Source organism: Megascapheus bottae, chromosome 21 (genome assembly GCF_031878675.1).
Source record: "Megascapheus bottae isolate mThoBot1 chromosome 21, mThoBot2.hap1, whole genome shotgun sequence".
NCBI lineage: Eukaryota > Metazoa > Chordata > Mammalia > Rodentia > Geomyidae > Megascapheus > Megascapheus bottae.
The window spans coordinates 3599744-3622301 of NC_143529.1; the positions used below are offsets into that span (position 1 = coordinate 3599744).

At 44.5% G+C, this 22558-nt stretch overlaps 1 protein-coding gene across 1 annotated transcript in view; it reads left to right on the plus strand.

Annotated features, from left to right (window-relative positions):
- The first annotated feature begins 5531 nt into the window (after positions 1–5531).
- The window catches only part of Myo1b (myosin IB), a 170254-nt gene continuing 153227 nt past the window's right edge, over positions 5532–22558 (plus strand). Inside the window, exon 1 of the mRNA XM_090354504.1 lies at positions 5532–5702. The gene's annotated coding sequence lies outside the window, so the exon portion shown is untranslated. The remainder of the gene's footprint in view (positions 5703–22558) is intronic.

Here is a 22558-nt window from a genome sequence, read left to right on the forward strand (position 1 = left end):
AGGAAATTTATATATTAAAAATGATAATTCTTTTACTAGTTAAAATGACAAAATGCTAAATTGTAAAGTATCAAGGGGAACATTCCAGCAATTTAAATTTTCTGGCAATGAATCTATAATTTATTTGAAGCTCACAGTAATCTGAACCTAGACAAAAGCATTTTGTGAAAAAAGTCATGCTTTGAGTTCTACTGGGCTGCACTGCTCTATTTTTATAAACAGTAGTTGCTTTGATTTTCAAACAATCTGTTACCTACTGGGAGCCACATTTCTGAACACATTGATTTCCTCTTTTTTCCCCTGTCTTGGGGCTTGAACTCAGAGCCTGAGTACTGCTGTCCTTGGGCTTTCTCAAGGCAAGAGATCTACAACTTCCAGCTTTTTCTTTCTATGTTTGTGGTACTGAGGAATCGAACCAGGGTCTTCATGTATGTTAGGCAAGGACTCTACTACTAGGCCAAACTCCTGGCCCCTGATTTCCTCTTTTTATCACCAAGAAGACTTAGTGTTTTTTTTTTTTTAGTTTTGGGGGGTGGAGGTGGGAGAAATTCCCTCAGTCTTTTTACTCTAATATTCTTATCATTGACAGTTGGGGTTTTTTTTGATACCAGTCCTGACTCATGGTCTGGGCACTGTCCCTGAGCTTTTTCACTCAAGGCTAGCACTCTACCACTTGAGCCACTTAAGGCTTTTTTTGGTGATTAATTGGAGATAAGAGTCTCAAGGACAATCCTACCCGATGGTCCTCATATATCAGCCTCCTGAGTAGCTAGAACTATAGGCATGAGCCAAAAGTGTCCAGCCATTTACAGTTTTTCAAATACTTAGCTAGTAATGTTTGTACTGCTGAGTCCTTGAGCTAGATAATGCCACAACACAACACTTTTAAAAAATAATATACGATTAAACTTTCAAATTATACTTCAGACATTAAGCATTTATTGTTACAGCATTCTAAATATATGAGGTTTTCTTTTGCATGAACCTAAAAATTATTAATTCAGTGCTTACTTTATGTGCAAGACTATTCTAAACGGATATGTCTATATCTATCAATTTTATGTGTATATCTACATGTCTGTTTATATCTCTAGGCCTATATCCATGTTGTATGCATGCATATAGATCTATATCATATATTCAGGAAAGAGGAAAGAAGCCAGGCTGGGAATGTGGCTTAGTGGTGGAATGCCTGCCTAGTATGTATGAAGCCCTAGGTTCAATTCTTCAGTACCACATAAACAGAAAAAGCCAGAAGTGGTGCTGTAGCTCAAGTGGTAGCAACGAAGTGAGCAAACGAAGCTTAGAGACAGTGCCCAGGCTCTGAGTTAAGCCCCAGGACTGATAGAAGAGAAGGAGGAGGAGGAGGAGGAGGAGGAGGAGGAAAAGAAGGAAGGAGGAAGGAAGGAAAGAAAGATAAAAGAGCCACAAGGGAAACAGCTGAACTATAGAGTGTCTGGATTTCCATCCTGGTTCTGTGTAACTTCAGGCAAGTAAGGACATTTCCATTTCAGGTTCATCACCTCTAAAACAGGATAATAGTGCCACCTCATTGGACAGGTGAAGGTTTCATGAGTTAACAAGCCAGTGAAGCATTAGGAATAGTATTCTCTAGTATGCTAAGATTTATTTATTTTTCCTGGAGTAGGTGATGGCTTGGGGGAATGAATAAGACTGCTCTTATTGCTAAGGGCTTGTTGTTTTCAAGTTGATTGGCTGCTCTCCCCTAGCAGCCTCCTAACTAGTTTGAGAGGCCAAACATTTACAAGAGCCTTGGTGGAAAGACTCCATAGCTGGGCAAAAAATTAACAGGGGCTGAGATGCAGCGTCAGGATGTCACCATGGTGAAAAACAGCAGTTCAGAATGACGTCAGGAACAGGTGAGCACCCCCTGTGTTCCTACAGGATAAGGAGGAGAAACGGAAGCAATTAGTGGAGGGAGGAGGAAGAAAATGTAACAAAAACCGTAGTTTAGAGCTAGATGTAAAATACCTAAGGGGAGAGGATGCCTTTTGGCCCAAGTTGCAAAATCAGCTATAGACAGGAGACAATGGGGAATTATGATACCTAGCTCACCACTGGACTTGCTAACAACATTCACATGAGGGGGTAGCAAGTCATTTTACCTCTTTGTGTGCTGTTATTGTTGTTTCTTTCCCCCAACGTTGAGCTTTTTAAATGATTTTTACAAGGGATTTCAGTAAAAACAATTAAGAGAAAATAATCCTGCATGCTTAATAGTTAATTTTCCTCTTGTAGTACTTTTATGGCAGGATTTCAAGTGTTTCCGTTTAAGTCATTATGTATTTTAATTGAAGGAAAGCAAACTTCTTACATTCTTTTACTCTTAGAATTTGATCATTTATGTTTTTCACCCTAAACTCTTCATAATAGCCTTTCTGCTTCTTCATACAATCTACTTCCTCCAAAAAAAAAAAAAGATTGAGGAGGAGAAAAGTACCTTTGTAGTTGATGGATTTATCTACTTTTCCCACTCATTAGAACAGCTTTAATCTGCTATTTGTAAAGTCAAAACTATTGACTGACTGTTGCAAAGAACAGCCAGGAAGGTAGAAGCATTTTAAAAGCTCATGATACGTATTCAGTACTTGAGATTTTAAATTTCTGAACACTAGGTTAGTGATCAAGAATATTGGTTCTACTCTAGAAACTTTTTTTCTTGCTTTCTTTTAGTTTCTTAGTTAATTTCTGTGTTCATCGGGATAAGATTGACAGTTCCTTGTACTTTCTTTCTTCCTTTTGAGATAACTGAACAACAAGGAGAAACCCTCAGTTTGCTCACAGTGCCAGATCTCCCAGTAACCAAACTATTCTAGCTAGGTTAAGTTTTCCATGGCAGATCCCCAAACCTTCGTAGGGCCCTTAACTGCTGTCTTTAGCTGTGTTGCTGAACACATGCTTATCCACCCCAAACCTATTCTGCACCAGAAAGCTGGGCAACTCCTAAGATCAAGAGGTTCTAGAATTCTTCCTCTCTTCCAAATGCTTGGTTACATTTTGCATTTGGGAATCCACCATCTGCATTTTGACTATTTTTGAAAAGCTCGACTGGCCAGCAAGAGGTCAGAAACATGGTTCCTGCCATTCTGCTTGCAGTATGTAAGCAGACCCTCTGGCACTGAAAAATCACAGGGGCAAAGCGGGTATGTGAGTCTAAAGCATGATGCCAGATCTCAGGGCTGCCAGCTGTCTGCTGAAAGCTGGTTGTCAAGGCAGACACAGCAGGGCAGCTGGGCTCCATGTAAGACTGTCCCAAGATGGATCTTCATGACCTACATGCTCCCTAGAGTTTGGGAGGATCATGCCAGTGGCATTCTCTTAATTGTAATGGCCAGCCCATGACACACCACTCCTCGGTGACGGGCGCAGAACAGACGTGGTGGACATGTTTGCACAATGCCATACCCACTTATTAGGGAGAAGACCTCCCTGTCTTTCCCTCACCCCCCACTGGGTCTGTAAAACAGAATGCAGTAACTTACCTTGCAGCCTCTTGTCCTGAAGCTTAAATAAGTGATCCCTGGAACTCAAAAATGGGGTGGCCTAACCCCTTCAGAGGCAGGGCCATGTCCCCCTGGCCCCTCCTCCTGGTGGCATTTGACAGACCCCAGTGCCTGCAGTTCCCAGGCCCGTGGGAACAGTTTCTATATATGGTCTGGTTTCTTTTGGTTCACCTCCTTTTAGTGACAGTTTCCAGATATAGGTCAGTCCATTTAAACCTGGCCCCATTTATGGCCATTTATATTTCATGGTAGGATAAAGGAGTTAAGACTCGTGAGTAATAATTACGGTGTCTAGGGCGCTTTTGACACCTCAGCCAACTTATCCTCGCCTCACCCAGTGACTAAGTTGGGATGAGCAACCTTCCCTCCTGCAGGGCGAGGAAGCCAGCCCTGGGTCGAGAGACTGTGGCAAGGGCAAGAGCGCAGCTGGGTGAGGAGCAGCTGCCACTGGGGTGTGGTGTGCTGTAGTATGTGGTGTATGTGTGGTGTATGTGTAGTGTGTGTTGTGTATTGTATGTATAGTGTGTTGTGTATGGTGTATGTGTGGTGTGTGTACAGTGTGTGGTGTGGGGTATGTGTGGTGTGTGTAATGTGTATATAGTGCATGTGTGGTGTGTATGTGTGGTGTATGTGTAGTGTGTGTTGTGTATTGTATGTATAGTGTGTTGTGTGTTGTATATGGTGTATGTGTGGTGTATGTGTACAGTATGTGTGGTGTGGGTAGTGTGTATGTATAGTGTGTGTGGTGTGTGTGTGTACAGTGTGTGGTGTGGGGTATATGTGGTGTGTGTGTGTGGTGTGTGGTATGTGTGGTGTGTGTGTACAGTGTGTGTACAGTGTGTGGTGTGTGTGTAGAGTGTGTAGTGCGTGGTATGTGTGGTGTGTGTGGAAAATGTGTGATGTGGGCTATGTGTAGTGAGTGTGGGGTATGCGTGGTGTGTGTGTATACAGTGTGTGTATACTGTGTGGTGTGGGGTATGTGTGGTGTGTGTACAGTGTGTGTGGAGTGTGTGTAGAGTGTGTGGTGTGTGTACAGTGTGTGTGGTGTGTAGTATGTGTAGTGTGTGTGTAGTGTGTGGTGTGTGTACAGGGTGTGGTGTGGGGTATGTGTGGTGTGTGTGTGTGTGTCCTGATTCCCTGGACCATCCACTGAGCCCACGCGATGCTTGGCCCCCGCACGGATCCTGATTCACAGATCCTGATCTGATCCACAGGTCCTGATCCACGGATCCTGATCTGATCCACAGGTCACGGATTCGGATCCACACATCCTGATCTGATCCACAGGTCCTGATCCACGGATCCTGATCTGATCCACGGGTCCTGATCCACGGATCCTGATCTGATCCACGGGTCCTGATCCACGGATCCTGATCCACGGTCCTGATCTGTCCACGGATCCTGATCCACGGGTCGTGATCTGGTCCACGGGTCCTGATCCTCGGGTCCAGTGGGTGTCTAGAGTCTGGATGCCATGGACCCCGCCTGTAGGAGCACACTTCCTTCTTCAACCCCATTCCCCGGCCCACGAGGGCGGGAGGGCCTGGCTGGACAGACACCCCATCTCGCACAAGCACACTGGTCTTTTCCGCCCTCGTGGGGCAGCCACACTTTCAACCCTCGCGGGGAGGAGGGAGCCGGGGAATCCTCTCCGCCGCTTCCCCACCCCCGGGCTGGATTCCAGCGTCCCGGGTACCACGGACCCCAGGCCCCCCACGCCCCGCTCCGCCGTCAGCCCCAGTCTCCGGGCGGGTGCCGTCGGGGCGGGCAGGCGCTCGCCGGGGGGCGCTGCGCGGCCGGCGGCGCGGGGCGGCCGGAGCGGAGGCCGGGCGGCTCGGGGGCGGCGGCTCCCGGGGCTGCGTGCGCCGAGGGGCGAATCCCGGGCTGCGAGGTCGCCGCCCCCGCCCCTCGGCCGGCCCTCCGCCCCGGGAGAGGGGAGTGGCCGGCGCGGCCGCCGCTGCCGCAGCCCAGCTCTCGGCGCCCGGCGTGCTCGCAGCCTCGGTGGGGCGCGGAGGCACTGCGGAGCCCGGGGCGCGAGGACGCACGCAGCGACGCGGGACCGCCTGCGCCAGACGCCGCCGCGGGAAGCCCCCCGCCGCCCCCTGCTCTGATCGCGTCCCCGAAGCTCCTGGACGACGTGGAGGCGGAGCGGCGCCCGGGGAGCCAGCGCCTGGCGAGGTAGCGCGCTCTCCCCTCGGTCCCCTTCCCGCTCGGTCCGCGCCGCGCCTTTGTGCCGTGGCGCCCTGGCCCGGCCGCATCCCGCGCGCGGGGCAGCGGGTCGTGCGGGGCTCCTGGGAGGGGGGCACAGCCCGAGCGCCCTGGAGGTCGTGAGGGGCGACCGCCACGCTGCCTTGGCCTCGGGGGGGGGGAGCGGGAGGGAAAAGAAAGGATTGGAAACTTAAGTTGCTCTTACTTTGCCGGGTTCCCCGAGTACCGATGGGCTAAGTGGAACCCAATTTTCTTCTTGCCCCTATCCCTGCCCCCTTCCATCTTCCTGGCCCCCCAGCTGTTTCCTGGTTCTACAGAAGGAAGGACGTGGGGAAGCTTCCCCTGGGAAGCAGAGCCTAGAGAGAACAATGGGGCGTCCGGGGTAGTGGGGTTCAGGTGCGGCGTGCTCCTGCGGCGACAGAAGGAGAAAGGGCCTAGAACCCCGGTGGGGCTCCCCGCGCGTGCAGCTGCGCTCAGCTCCTTTGTTCCTCCACGGCGGAGGGGCTGCCCTGGGTCTCGTTTCCTGCCCGGGATGGGATTCATTCCCAGCCCCGGGGAGGGCAGGGGAAGGGGGCGGGGCCGCAATGGGAAGCTGACTGGGAACGGGAGCCCCGGAGGGTGCCTGGGCCTGGGAGAGGGTGGGAGACGGCGGTGGCGAGAGTTACGCGAGTACGTCGGAGAGTTAATTACAAACACACAACATCTTGTCCCAGGGCCCTGTGGTTTTTTTTTGTTTTTTTTGTTTTTTTCTGGAGCTTATTGGGAGTGCTTTGTTCGAGCTGGGGCGGCAGTGTTTGCTGTTGCAACAAGTTGTGTTTCCTTGAGTTCTAGGCACTGGTGGTCTTGGTTTTGCTGAAAGCAAATCTTGTTAAAGACCATGCCAGAAAGTGTTGTTTTTTTAAAGAGTTAATTTTTTTTCCCTTTTGCTATGAATTAAAGAGAATTTGTGCGTTTGGACCCGTGAGTTCCCTGCGTGTGTGACTCATGGATATTGAGCTGGATAGGTAGGAGACCAAAAACAAAATGTTTTCCATTGTAAATCTGTAGAATATAAGCAGTTTCCAAGAATGTTTGGGCCCAGGAATCACGAGAAAATGAGACATTGCTAAATAAATGAATCAGCTGATGGAACACTTGAGTTGAAAAAAGAAAAAAAAAAACTCCTTTGCCATCGGATCCCAGAGAATGCCACACACACACACACACACTCACACACACCCTCTGGGGTGTGAGCTGGGAGTGAACGTTGGCTTCCAGGCCTTCTGCTGCGCTTTGACTGTGTGGACAGGCTGGCAGGAGAAAGAGAACACTTTACATTGTGGTGAATGGGATTTGTTTTCTAGAGGGAGGTCGAGTTAAATGTGAGCGGGGGCAGGCATTTGTGGGGTGACCCGGTCCTAGATCGGAATCAGAGATCCTGGGGAGGGGCAGGGAGTGAGTGAATGGTGCCTGGCTTGAATGGGGTTTTCCAGGCTGAAGTGCTCCCAGGCATTCATGGTGGTGCCAATGGGACTCAGTTGGTGGAAGGATCCCAAAGTCTGGCTGAGGGTTAGAATTACGGTGGCCATAAGTGAGGAGACAGGCTATGACAGTATGCTGGCTGCCAAGGGCGCAGGGGCCACCGTGAAACCACCGCTTTGGCCACTGGCTTTCAGAGGAACCAAGTTTGAAAGCCTTGTAACCTTACAAGGCGAATTGGGAGCTTGTGCTGGGGGAAAAATGTTTCCTGCCCACTAAATGGTAATGGAAAAGAGCTGCTGAGTGATTGTCTTTTTCATGGGGGATGTGGTGAGACTTTTGGGCCTGGCTGACAAGCAGGGGTGGGGTTTGTCCTCTGGAGCCATGGCAATGTGAGGGTGAAGCGGGCCAGTGTCCAGCGTTAAGGCTGTTTGTCCTGACACACTGCCTGGCAAAACACTGTACCACAGACAGCTGACAGAGGGACTCTTGTGTATGTGTGTGATTGTCTGTCCACTGTGGACTTTTCCTTTATGTTGTGAATTGCTCTGTTAAATGTAACTGGGTTGAGTTTCTCCTGAGTCTGTACAGGAACAAAAATGTAAGGTGTTTCCAGCTCCTGGAGACACCTATGAGGGAGTCCTTAGATCTGGTTTGCTAGTCTCCAGGGGGTCCCCATTGGGGATCTGATTATGTGATAAGTTTGGCAAGAGGCCTTGCCCCTTCACCCCCTCTCCCCCCACTTCTGGGATGAATCATTACTTTGTGGATCCTGGGGTGTGAGTCTGACTTTCCTGGTTCCTGCACAGTTATGCAAAGCAGGGGGGGGGGGTCTGACCTCCCTGGGGAGGGAGTGAGATGGGGTGTGGCCTTCAGCTTCCAAGGGATCCTGAGAGTCACCACAGGCTTATTGTGTGTGCACTTTTGAGTTTTTATCATTGTGAGGTCCTCTCTTCCACCTCCATGCCACTGTTTTCAATAACTGAACATTTGGATCTTCATTAAATAGGCTAAACAATAATTACAGTTACCCTTCAGTATGTGTTTATTAGCTGCAGAGAGTCTTGTGCCCATTATTCTCTTAAGACTCTACGGATTTGATAAAGTATTGTCTTCATTTTAGTTGGAACAGGAGTTAAGGTGCTTCTTATACTGTCGCTGTTTCCATAACTACCAAGTGTGGTGGAGGGGAGAAATAAGCTCCTTCTCTTTAGGTAGACACTGTGGGTTTTTTTTTTTTTTCCTGCTGTAACCTTTTGTTTTGGTAGGACTAGGGTTTGAAGGCCATATGCTAGGTGGGTGCTCTGCCACTTGAGCCATGCCCCTAATCCTTTTTTGCTGTACGTTTTAGAGAAGAGTTCTTGAAAACTTTTTGCCCAGGCTCAAACCATTTTTCTCCCAAGCTTATGCCTTACAAGTAACTATGATTACAAGTGTGAACCACTACACTTAGCTTGATAGCTCTTCTAGTAATAGGATAACAATAACTTGATTATCTAGTTGGTGCTTTGAAAAGGTCGCTTTTATATGTGTAATTGATCCTTCTGTGCAGTAGGTATGGAAGACTATATAGTGACATCATACGTCTAAAAAACTGTTGTGGGAAAACTATAGGCTATAGTCTGTATGAATAACATTTTCCAGTTTGGTTTTTGAGACAAGTTCTCATTACAGACTTCAGGATCTTTTGAGTCCTGGGATTGCAGACATGTGCTGCCATACTCAGCTTGAGTCAGCTTGAAAGTCAACAGAACTTCCCTACCTTTCTCCCTCTCTCCTTTTGTCAGTCCTGGGGCTTGAACTCAGGAAATGGGCACTGTCCCTGAACTGCTTTTGCTCAAGACTAGCACTCCACCACTTGAACCACAGTCCCACTTCCAGCTTTTTCTGATTATGTGATACTGAGGAATGGAACCCAGGGCTTCACACAAGCTAGGCAAGCACTACCACTAAGCCTCATTCCCAGCCTGGAACTTTATTTTTTAAAAGTTAGGGTGCTAACTTAAAAAAATTAGTTCTTTCTTCTTCTTCCCCAAACATATAAACATGGGAGAATGGAAGTTGGTCTTCTATGTAGTATTCAGGCATTTTGAATTTCCTGAAACCCACCTACCTTTACCTTGTTTACCTGCAGCCCTGAGCAGAGCACTGCACCTTACTCCCCAGCCCTAATCCATGGCGGTGTGTGTCTTGCAGAGGAGAAGGAAGGAGGGGAGGGTGTGATCTAAGAAGGACAGACCTCAGTAGGTTGAATCCTTTCTTAGTACACACTTGCTTTTTGTCCTGGCAGGAAACACTCTTCCACCAGGAAGTGTCAGGGTCTTTTTATTCTTTTGCAGTGTTCTTTTTAGATCATTACATTTCTGCATTCTATGGGAACACACATCCCACGTGACTTTGTGCACAGTCCTTCCCTATAGGGAGATGAACTAGTTTAGGCCACAAAAGTAAAAGTAAAAAAGGGAATGAAGGAGATCTACATCACCTACATCTTTTTGTTGTTGTTGTTCATGGGGCTTGAACTCGGCCTGAGCATTGTTCCTGAACTTTTTTTCCTTTTGACTCAAGGCTAGCACTCCACTGCTTTGCGCCACAGCTCCACTTCCAGTTTTCTGGTGGTTAAGTGGAGTCTCATGAACTTTCTTACTTGAGCAGGCTTTGAATGGAGATCCTTACATCTTAGCCTCCTGAGTAGCTAGGATTCCAGGCGTGAGCCCTGGGTGCCTGGCTGAGACCTGCATCTTGAAGTAGGTGATGGGCTGAGGTACTAGACCTTGACCCAAGTGTGGGGCAGAATAGAATTTCACCTTGTCAGTTCACAACTGGCACTGTGAATTCATTACGAATTTTTCCCAAGGCTCATGGGTGAATGGAAAAGTCAATATGGATGCATTTATTTCCTGTTTTTCAGAGTTATCTCTTTACCTGTTTAATTATTTCAAGCAAGGACACGATTTGGGGACTTAGTGCTGATGCACAGGTGGCAGTGACTTCGGCCTTGTGCGGTTAAGTTCTGCTCTCCTAGGCATTTTGGGTAGGCAGATGGGCTGCGGTCTGCTGGGTTTTCACAGGTCACCTTCCAGCTCCAGATGAGAAGAAACATATGGCAGGAAAAAGAGGTTGAACAGTGTCTTCTTGCAGCCTGGTGTAGAGAACCTCAATACTTCATGAGTTCATTCTCTGCTGTGTGTGAGGTGCCTTTTGAAAGCAATACAGGGAGTCACCTGTGCCAGCAAGGACAGGGTAGCAGAGAGTAGGCGTTGGAAAAATGACTGACAGCGCTGGTATCTATGGCCAAGGACACCCATGCCGCCAAGGGGAAAGCTGCAAAGAAACAAGCAGGAGTGTGGAGAACACAGATGCCCACCAATTCTGTCCCTTGCCCTGGGTTTATTTCCTTTAACTTGTGATGTCACCAGAAGGTTCAGGGGCAAGACCCTGGCCTTAAACACTGTCAAGTCCTGTGTGGGAGAGGGCTTGAGCTCACTATGTGCATGGGTAAAGGGCAGCTCCTTGGCTTCCCTTCCCCGAAGCCCCCCCCCCCCAAAACCTGGACTTTCTTTTGCCACATCTTGCCCAGGGTTTCCTCCTCATCCTAGATCCTCCTGGCTGTCTTGGGAAGTTCTCTCCACCTCAGTCATATTTGTATTTTAAAGATTCTTATGGACAAGAAATGCTGCACAAGAAATCCTCAAGAGAATGAGGATTTTCCCATTAGGGTGCCAGCATCTGTGCAACTGTTCAGTAAGTTCTGGGTGCTCATTTTGTGTTGGGCCTCTTGCAAAGTCCACTTCAAAGTCTAGACCACTTCATTTCCTCACTGTCCTTTGTAGGATAATGACTTTGAGTTACTTGTGTTTTCACTGTGCAGCCTAGGCTGGCCTTGAGCACAGTCTTTCTGTCTGTAATGCCACATGTAGCTTGGTATTGAGTGAGTTGTTTATTTAAATTTTATTTTTAGCTATGGGGTTTAAACTCAGAATCTGTTGCTGGCTATCTGAGCATTCTACCACTTGAGCCACATTTCACTCCCCTCAACCCTTTTTGCTATGTTTTTCAGATAAGGTCTGTCTGGTTTTCCCCTGACTGAAATACTCCTATAGAGATAAGAGCGCTCACTGCTTGTTTGTTGAGATTGATCTTGAATCATGATCCTCCTATCTCTATCTTATAGGCATGAATGAACACTTTCCTTGTCTCAAAGTTAGGTTTAAGGGGGGTGAGGGAGTACCTGCCTGGGAGAATTTCTCACCTTTTGTCTTGCTTCCCTTATTACCTTTTGTCTAGATTCCTTTTTGTGTCCTTGGCTGTCCAATAGCTTGAGTGTGGGTTGAACTGCTTCTTATTTTCTCCTTTTCTGGATATTGTGTTTGATCTTTAGTCTTGCCCTTCTCTTCCAAGTGAGCAACACTTTTTTTTTTTTTTTTTTTTGTGGAAACAGGATTCATTCACCCTATAGGTCAGAGATGGAGAAACAGGACCCTGTTTGGTGATCTTTCTAACCCTGCCCTCCTCGGTTACTTTTCTATCCCTGTCCATAGCTACCTGGGCACCATTTTCATGGGCTGATGTGTGAGGAAAGTAGTTTGCTCTACCACTGCAGAGCTGGGGTTAAAGAAGATTTTGAAATAAGTGTGAAGGACAAGACCTAGTTGGAAATTTATAGGCAGTTTTCAAAGTTGAAGTCTACAGAGGAGAGAAAGTTGACATTCTTTTGGGTGTCAGATAAGCTATTGCACTGAGTATCTTCGAAGAAAAAAAATCTCACCCAACTAATTTACCAAACAAAAACTGAGTGTATCTGTCTGTCTTTGATAGCTAAGAGAAACAAAAAGAAATCAAGTCTCTGCCTCCTAGGGACTGTTGAGTCCAATGAAAGTGAACCCAGCATGCCCTAAGATTATCCAGAGGACTTAATTTTGCTGTTTATAAGGAAATATAACTTACCTTTTAAAGTTTTTAAACTTGTGTAAAAGAAAGAATTTTGGGGGTGGTTGAATTTGATGCGTGCATGTCATATGCACAATTACAAATACACAAATCTCCATTGACGGATAATTAATACGTGTTAATCCAAGAACATTTAGAGCTAGAGTTGCTCTTGCCAAGCCAGTGTGATTGTGACTGTGGGTTTGATTCTTAGCACTAAGAGGCAGTAGATGCTAGGTGACCCAGACTGCCTTCTAACTCTTGTTCTTTTTACCTCAGCCTCCTGACTGGTAAAATTACAGACCAGAACCACCATGCCCAGTTTAATGATTTAATTACTTCCTTTGCCACACTGCCACTTGAGTCACAGCTCTACTTCGGGTTTTTGGTGGTTAATTGGGGATGAGGGTCTCAAGGATTGTCTTGCCTAGGCTGACTTTGAACTGCGATCCTCTGATATTAGCCTCTTGAGTGTCTGGAATGAAAGGTGCGTGCCACCAGCAACCAGTGCCAACTCACTGGGTTCATGAAGCATTTTCTAACACTGCAATCCAAAATAATAAAATTCTACTCCTACCTCATGTTGATTGCAAGAGTTCCACTGGCCCTGTAGGTTTCCAGGGCTCAGCTTCTTTGTCTTCTCTCCATGCTGCTTCCTTTCCCATCCTGTGTTATTAGACCCTGCAGTGCTGTTTACAGTGTTCCATTGCGCACATGCTTGGCTCCTAGCTGATCAGTTTTTCCCTTGCAGGTACTTCAAAAGGATTGCCACTGTTTGTTCATTTGGTCTTAGGGATTAGCACTGTTATCTCAAACTTTGGGCTTATACTAGCTTGCTAGTGAGTTTTACTGTCTGCATGCAATCTGCTTCTAGTTATAATGGGCTTGACTGCGTTTTTGACTTCATCTTGATCTGATGAGCCCTGTAGGAAAAGTTCACACTTGCTTGAAGTCTTATAGAAATGATATTCACAAAAGTATATGACCTGCCATACTGAGTCAGACTCAGGGCTTATTTGCTTTGATATTTGGTGGCATTTTTATTGGCATTAAAGTACGGAGGTGGAGTGGGCTCTTAGAAGCCAGCTCTGTGAGTTTAGGAATATTTCTTGAATGGCCTTAGTTCTATAAAGAGACATTCATCATTGCATAATCCCTTGCAAAACCTCTCATGCATATGTGTAAATGCGTCTTGAGTTTTTTTTATTTTTATCCTATAATCTATGTATTTCACACCTTCTTTAAAGATAGAACATAATTAGATTGGTATTTTTGTTTCAAAGCTCCACATTTCAGAAGGCTGGAATGTTACTGTTGAATGGGGCTTTCTTTTTTTTCATATATTTTTTATTGTAATTAATAGAAGGGTTACATGATATTTGCCAGATAGATGGTGCATTAATTCCCATACATTGATACCCTTTCACATGTCTTGGTCCCCATTTCCCTCCCCCCCACCCCTACCCCTCATCTTGTTTTCCCCCCTTCCCTACCCAATTTCAAATAACCAAATACAAATATATCCGATATATCAGGTAACAAAGCAGTATGGCAGTTCCTTAAAAGACTAAACATAGAGCTCCCCTATGACCCAGCAATTCCACTACTTGGCGTTTACCCAATTGTCCAGAAACAAGGACATACTAAATCCACTAGCACAACGATGTCCATTGCAGCACTATTTACCATAGCAAAGATATGGAACCAACCCAGATGTCCCTCAGTTGATGAGTGGGTCAATAAGATGTGGTATTTATACAAAATGGAATTCTATGCTGCTGTCAGAAAGAATGACATTGCCCCATTTGTTAGGAAATGGAAAGACTTAGAATGGGGCTTTCTTGTTACCCCTTGATTGTCTTTGAGACATGCCCAGGCTCATAGTTATTATTAGATCCAGGAACTTGACCCTGTCTTTCAACTTCTTTCTAGGGAAACACCTCACTGACTCTGAGATCAATGTAAATGTAAGTACCTATTACCTAGCAGTTGTTTTCTCGTTGACATCACTTTTTTTTTTCTTTTTTGCTAATAGCATCATCATTATTTTGAGCTTTCTCTTATTTTCTGTAACCCTAACAATCCATCCACTTGTGTGTTTTTTTTTTTTTTCTCATTTACACTGGAACCCTTGGTTGCTATTCTGATTCAGATCATGCAATGACTGGGTGATTAGAGTGAACCTTTAGCTGAACTGGATTATAGGTAAAACCTAAAAAGTTATGTGAAAAAGGATCCTTGGCCAAGTACATACTAAATTTCCTTGCAGGGTGCCAGTTTTTATTTGCAGCTGTGTGCTGTGTGCTTTCTTTCTTTTTTTTTTTGCCAGTCCTGGGCTTGAGCTCAGGGCCTGAGCACTGTCCTTGGACTTTCTCAAGGCTAGAGCTCTACCACTTGAGCCTCAGCACCATTTCCGGCTTTTTTTCTATGTATGTGGTACTGAGGAATCGAACCCCGGTCTTCGTGCATGCTAGGCAAGCACTCTACCACTAGGCCAAACTCCCAGGCCTGTGCTGTGAATTTCTAAGGAGATAAGGTGTATTGTGAATGAATTGTTCTGTACTTTTCTGGGATTAGAAGGGATTGAATTCTTCTTATTTGTTCATACCTAATTCTTCTTTTTGCAGTACTGGGAATTGAACTCCTCTTGTTAGTCCTCAGGACTAGAGCCATTCCTCCAATTTGTTTTTCAATGGAATCTTATGTTAACCTTGTTAAGCCTGGCCTCTGCTAGAATCTTCTCATGTCTGCTTCCCAAGTAACTGGGATTATAGGATCTACCCCATCATATCCAGGAATAAGTAGTTGAGTTTGTTTCTTTTTCTTTTTGATGATAATGGGATTTGAACTCTGGAACATTCTCTTGGTAGTCAGGTGGTCTTACCTAAGAACCCCGCCTTTAAGCCTGTTTCCTGCTGGTTATTTATTTCTTTATTGTCCATCCTGGGGCTTGAACTCAGGACCTGGGCATTGTCTCTGAGCTTTTTTTTTTTTTCTCAAGGCCCATGTTCTACCATCTGAGCCACACACACACAGCACCAGTCCAGCCTTTATGTGGTACTGAGGAATCAAACCCAGGGCTTCATGCATCTTAGGCAAGCACTCTATCACTAAGCCACATTCCCAGCCCTCTACTGGTTATTTTTAAAGTAGGATCTTGCTTTTCTGCTCAGCGTCAAAATTGCTGGAATTCCATTGTGGTTAATATAACAAGTTCTCTGTGTTGAAATCTCCCTTGAAAAGGAGTCTCCTGAACTTTTTTGCCTGACTTCAAACTGTGACCCTCCTAAGGTCAGCTACTAGCATGGTTAGGATCACAGATTGATTGAGCCATGAGCACCCTGTTATAAACGATTCTTGCTTGATTGAGTTTCCGTTAGATGCATTGGTTGATTCGTCATTTGTGTGCTGGTCATGACCTGGCACTGAACTAGGTGCAGTCTTACTGGAGAACAGAGAGAGAGATTTTGGTTCTGTTCTTATGGGGTGTAAGAAAGAGAGATATTGCAGAGATGCATGCTGATATGTTTATTTTTGAATTGGGGTAGATTCCATGAAAGAAAAGAATGGGGGTGGGCAGAGAAAAAAGAAAGATAGGGAAAGGAGCTGCTTGAGAACAAGTTTATGTTAGAGGAAGAGTAGGCTGGTAGAACCTTCCAGACAGTGAACAGGAGTGAAGCTCACAGCCCCAAGGTTGGCACTCTCTAATAGATCAATAGATTGATAGAAGCTTGGTGATTGATGGCTTTTGTATGAAAGTGTGACTTCTTAGTAAATCAACATACTATTGTATTAAGTAGTGTATAAGTCATGAGAATGTGGAGATACTTCTTGGTCAGTATGCCCTCTGTCCCCAAATGGAATTGTCTAGATTAAGAGAGAGTTGCCTCCATGGTATTGAATGGACTATCACTACATCTTAGGAGTATGTACGCTTTGAGTATAGACATGGTTTGTCTTCTGGATGGGTTGCCTTTAGGAAGGCATCAAAGTGATAGGCATTCAGCACTTTGGATTTTCCCAGGTTAGTAGTCTGGGTGGGGACGCTGGGCAGTTGTATGAGCTGCAGCTTCAAGCTAGTGTCTCCTCATCACCAGAATCAACAGCTGAAACCCTGCAGTGCACTGTGTTGCTGATTGTGAGGTTCCGGAAGCTAGGGCTTTTCAGTACACTTTCAGAGGTCACTCTGGCTTGAGTCTATGACCGGTTTATCGTGATCTAGCCCCATGGTAAATGGAGGATGTTTCTAAGCACTGCCATTTACATGGAGCATTGACATCTGGTGGACATGAGTATGTGCTGCTCAACAACTGGCTCCTTGTTTGGAAGTCTAGGAGCAGGCCTACCAGAGATGTTTCCCTTCTCAAACAGTAGGAACTTGGGCTTGGCTCTAGGGCAGGCATGAAGGAGGCAACATGTTCTGGGGTCCTGTCCAATGAAGCACACCTTGTTCCACTTGGAATCACTGCTCTTTGGTGACCAAGGCTTTGTTTCCAGGCACGTGCATCTGAGCCTTCCATTCAGATGAGATCACTTTAGTAAGTAGTAGTGTGTGTGATACACGGGTTCTGGGCTCTGGAGCAAGTGTTGGTTGTGAAATTTGCCTTTTATGCTTACTGTTGTTAGCCTGTGAGTTTTGTAGTATCATTGGTGTCTGCCTTTATTTCCTCATCTGAACAACCTGGGTAATAATCCAGCCCCCTCCTCTGGGGTGTAGTACGGATTACGTGGGTTCACATGGGTTCACACTTGTGTTTCAGCAGTGCAGGGTCCCAGTGTGGAGGTTACTGCTGTTTACTCTTTCCTAAGCAGATGCTCAAATATATTTGAATCCAAGCAGTACATAAAATTTATAATGGATGGGGCATTCAGCCATTCCTTCAGCAAAGAACAAAATAAAAGTGGTGTTTTAGAGGACTAAATTGAGGACGTTAGCCATTTTCTCTTTGTTTTTAACTCATTCATGATTTGTAGTGATAGCTGTGTTACTAATAACATAATAGAGCTATTTGAGAAAGATCAAGCTGGCCATTGCCCAGGCAGGCAGTGCTAAAGGAGGATAGTAGATGCAATGGAAGCTGAGATCCTGGCTTTGTTACTTCCACAGGTGAGGATGTTTTCTCTTCTGTACTTAAAGTCACAGAAGTACAACCATGTCAAACATTCCTTAGCAGAAAGACCCTCAAAATTAGCAGATGGTGATAAGGTGCCTTGAAAAACCCTTTTTTCTTTGAGTATTTCTTTTTTCTTTTTCTTTTTCTTTTTTTTTTTTTTTGCCAGTGCTGTGGCTTGAACTCAGGGCCTGAGCACTGTTCTTGGGCTTTCTCAAGGCTAGAGCTCTACCACTTAAGACACAGCACCACTTCTGGCTTTTTCTATATATGTGGTACCAAGGAATCGAACCTGGGTCTTCAGTCTTCATGCATGCTAGGCAAGCACTCTACCACTAGTCCAAACTCCTGGCCCTGAGTATTTCTTTTTCACTTTTATTTTCCCATTGTTTCTTTCTCCCTTAGTGAGCCCTGACTGTTACTCAGTTTTTTAATTTTGAGGGCAGGGGTCGCCTATGCCTTTACCTCTCTATTGAAAATGTCTTCATTTAATCCTCCATCCTTGCTGTCATGCAGACATGATAGATATACATATCAAACTAAAGAGTGACTCTGATTTCTTACTCTTAAAGGTAAAAATAGATACCTAATTTTCACTCTCAGAAATCTAAGTTACATTGCCTTTTTGTTTACTCACACCTAGAATTAATTCATTTGTTTATACAAACTAATCCCTAGGATGTGTGACTTAAAAAGTTCCTACAATCTTGGGTTCTGGGAGAGAGAGAAGGTTAAGGGAATGCTGAAGTTAAATTTTTCCTTTTGCCTATTTTGCTCAATAAGATTTTTCCTTGTTGCCTCCATCTTGGTACATGTTAGAATTTTAAAAAATTTCCGAACTGGAAAATTACTCAAACACATTTTTACAAAGAAATGGACAAATATGACAGTTTTCCCCAAAACATTATTGATAGTTAATATTTCCACGAAACCTTTACTATCCTGTCCAGCTTCCGTTTTATGCCCTGCCCCACTCCTTTTGTGTTGGTACTGTGGCTTGAACTCAGTGGCTTGGCTCTTGCTTGGTTGATTGGTGCTCTATATTACTTCAGCTATGCCTCTAGCTCAGCTTTTTTGCTGGTTTTTTTTTTTTTTCAATTACGTTGAAAATTTATTTAACACAAGGATGTGATCACTCTTCTTAACTGTAGTAACACTGGTATAAATAAAGCTTATCTTTTCCCCACCTTATATAAAAACATTACAAAATTCCAAAACCCTCAAAAAACTAAAAAAAAAATTATTTTGAGATTCTCATGCCTCTCTACAACTTTCTGATACAATCATACCTACAAGCTTGCTGCAGTACTAGATCATTCATAGCTTTTGATTATGGAATTCAATAACTAGTTCTTTGAAATGTGCATTAGAAACTTGATTTCTATTCAAGGAAAGAGAAATACATTAAAATCTCATTGGAAATGGGGTGCTAAATACAAGTAAATAGTATATAAATATATAGTGAAAGTCAACAATGAGCCAGGCCCTGGCTAGTAACATTCCTCCCTGCCCCCAGATATGATCTCCACTTCACAGACTAGAAAATCAAACTCCACAGTATTGAATAACCTGCTTACTTGACTTACATGTGAAGAGATGGAATGCCAGCAGTGCAATTCAAGCCTGACATGGTCATCATATCATATTGTCTCTTCTTATTTTGTTGGTTATAAAGATGATGTCTAACCGACTTTTTCTGCGCAGGATGACTTTGGAATACAAACCTCCAGGTCTCAGCCTCCTGAGTAGCTAGGATTATGGGGATGAATCACTGGTGTCTGGCTTTCATGCCTCCTTTCATTTATGAGAAAGGGAAATAAGTTCTCTGCCAAGTTTGCTTGCTTGCAGAAATTTATTCTCTATCAGTGGAGTTCTACGAGCATCTCAAAATAATCCTGATATAGATTTCAGAGAATGTATGAGTTGTGAATGAGATACTGCTGACTTCAGTGAGATTGCTTGGTTAAAGGGTATTTTTAAATAAGAATAATGATGACTTTCAAGTCCTTATTGAAATAATTGACAATGATTTTCATCTCTAACTACAAATGATAAATTTGGATGTATTATACATATTTATTATAGTTCTTTCTCTACCTGAAGGATGTCCAGTACACTTGTAATAAGATCTGGATTTCTAGAATTGGGCATAACTATTTTTCAAAATAACTTACCACAAGAATGTTTTTCAATTAGAAGCAATATCTGCCTTTCTGAGTTAGGGTACCAGGTGTTGGAGAGTCTCAACGTGCTGCTGGTTGAGTTTCATCCAGAATAGGAGTTGGCCTGATTTGTAGATGTGTTTTATAGGTGATACCATGGAGGGAGGATTCAGTGACCTGGGTTAAACTTAAGCATGCCAGTGGTGTAGGGCATGAGCTTTGAGGAAATAATAGAAAGATGTCAGCTTAACCTTAACACTTGGCAGTGGTTGTCAGTTTATAAAACAAACACAGATGTAGGTGAAATATTAAAGGAAACATGTACTGTTTTATTTCCTTAGAGGTGACCTGTTTCTTGGGGTTTGAACCCAGGGCCAGAGTGCTGTCTAAGGGCTTTTTTTTTTTTCCCCAGTCGTGGGCTCGAGCTCAGGGCCTGAGCATTGTCCTTGGACTTTCTCAAGGCCAGAGCTCTACCACTTGAGTCTCAGCACCACTTTTCTGGCTTTTTTTCTATGTATGTGGTACTGAGGAATTGAACCGGGGTCTTCTTGAATGCTAGGCAGGCACTCTACCATTAGGCCAAACTCCCAGCCCCCAAGGGCTTTTTTTTGCTCAAGGCTAGCACTACCATTTGAGCCACACTTCCACTTTGGTCATTAATTGGAGATTAGAGTCATACCCAGTATCCTACCTGGGCTGGCATTGAACCACAGTCCTCAGATTTCAGCCTCCTGATTAGCTAGGATTACAAGGCCATGAGCCACTCACGTATAGCTGTAGTGACCTGTTCTGTATAGCAGGAACTCTGTCTACAATGTAATACCTGGCTGCTCCAGGGAGAAAAGACCCCTTCTTCACCAGCCATCAGCGCCCTGGAAGACATTTGAAGTGTGTACAGCACAGTGAACTTTCCCTCCTTGGTTGCTCTGGCTTGCCTGCTAGCAGCAGTGTATGCACACGTGCTCACCCTATCCTAGAGAGCAGGTAGTTCATGCAGCTGTTTAGGTGTCCATTTAGATTCCTTGAAATAATCAGCTGTGAGGATCTCACAAGGCTAAAGCATAACAGGATTTAGGGGAACTTTTATTTTATGGAAAATTGTATTGGGATTGTAACAGATAACAGCAGGGAGGTGAATGGCTGCGGAAGGGGCAGGGGACATTTATAACAAATGTCTTGATGTGTCCCAGACCAAGCTATTCATACAGTACAAGATTCCTAGAGCTCTCTTGGATATTTTGTATTATAGGATCATTTTGAGCACATTACAGGAAATTGGAAAATGGAGTTATGAAAGATACTCAGGAGTGTTGTACTACCTTTAAATATCAACTGTAGGCATGTCTGAATAATTCTAAGCTTTTATATGTTTTAAAATACTATTGTAATGGAACAAGACACTTTCTGTATTTCTGCATAGCTTTAAAAACGTCTTATATTAATTAATGAAATTGTACATGCTTATAAGGTACAGTGTGATACTCCAATATGCATGATATTAATATACAATGCATAAATGAACAGATTCATTACCTCAGATATTTAGCATCTCTTTGCATGAAAATTGCCTCACAGTTGTTCAGATATATTTCATGGCTATATGTTATTCCACTGGATATCATGATTTTCTTTCTTTTTTTGTCAGTGCTGGGGCTTGAACTCAGGGCCTGGGCATTGTTCCTGGGCTTTCTTGAGGCTAGAGCTCTATTCCTCTGAGCCACAGCACCACTTCTGGCTTTTTTTTTTTTTTCTGTGTATGTGGTACTGACGAATCCAACCGAGGGCTTCGTGCATGCATGCTAGGCTAGCACTCTACCAGTGGGTCACATTCTGAGCCCTTCTTAGGCTTTCTCAAGGTTAGTGCTCTACCATTTGAGCCACAGCACCACTTCTGGCTTTTTCTGTGTATGTGGCACTAAGGAATCAAACCCACGTCTTTGTGCATGCTAGGTAAACTCTACCACAAGGCCACACTCCTGGCCCAGGTACCATGATTTTCTGAAATATCCCTATATTTGATTGGGCACTTGCCTTCCTTTTGCTACTTTGCTGTGATACATGATACTATTGATAACCCTTTTGCTACATACATCCATATTTTTGAATGGTTTTCTGTCAGTACATATCAAGTCAAAGATTATTGTGAGGGCTTAATGTCCCTTTCTTTAATCATGGTATGGACTTCTAGTTTGAGTGATAGCAGTGGTGGCTGGCACAGACTGGACTGCAGGAGAGGGGTGATGGGTAGTAGGGAATACTTCTTATTGGGAAGTGGTTAAGGAAGTTTCAGCACATCATTGGATCTCAAGACCTGGAGCTCAGGGAGAAGCCAGGGCCCAGAGTCCAGATAAAATGGATATCGAAATGTAGTTGAAGCTTTGGATGTGGTTAGAGGGTGGAGTGAGAAGAGAAGGTGGATGATAGAACTCTGGGAAACATTATTTAGTGAGTAGGAGAAAAAGCCACGAAAGTCAAATAAGAAGTAAGGAAGGAATGAGTATGAAGTAACATCCCAGAAGAAATGAGCATATGGAGCTGAATGGCTGATTTTCAAGTTGTGGGTACAGGAGGCAATTATAGGTCGTGACATTGTTGTGAGATGCTTTCAGTGGCATGTGTCAATGAAAGGAGGCCCAGGAAAGGTGACCATCAGAGGTAGGCCATGTCAAAAACCTTAACTGTGATAAAAACAGACCAGTAGCTTCTAGAAGTGGCGTTATCAGATGACCTGTCAGTTTCCTGGGGCTGCACTAAGGAAATGCCACAGGTTGAAATTTGTTTTCTTCCAGTTGGAGGCTGGAAGTCCAAGATGAAGGTGTCAACAGGCTTGGTTTTCTTGCTTTGTCCTCATGTGATCATCCCTTAGTCTCTGGTGTCTGTGTCCTTATCTCTGGGTCTACTTTTTTTTTTTTTTTTTTTTTTTTTTGCCATTCCTAGACCTTGAGCTCAGGGCCTGGGCACTATCCCTGGGCTTTCTTAAGGCTAGAGTTCTACCACTTGAGCCACAGCACCATTTCCGGCTTTTTTCTATGTATGTGGTACTGAGAAATCGAACCCAGGTCTTTGTGTATGCTAGGCAAGCACTCTACCACTAGGCCAAACTCCTGGCCTGGGTCTACTTTTTTAATGTAGACTTTGAGCTTGGTTTTAAATTTCCTGTCTCCAA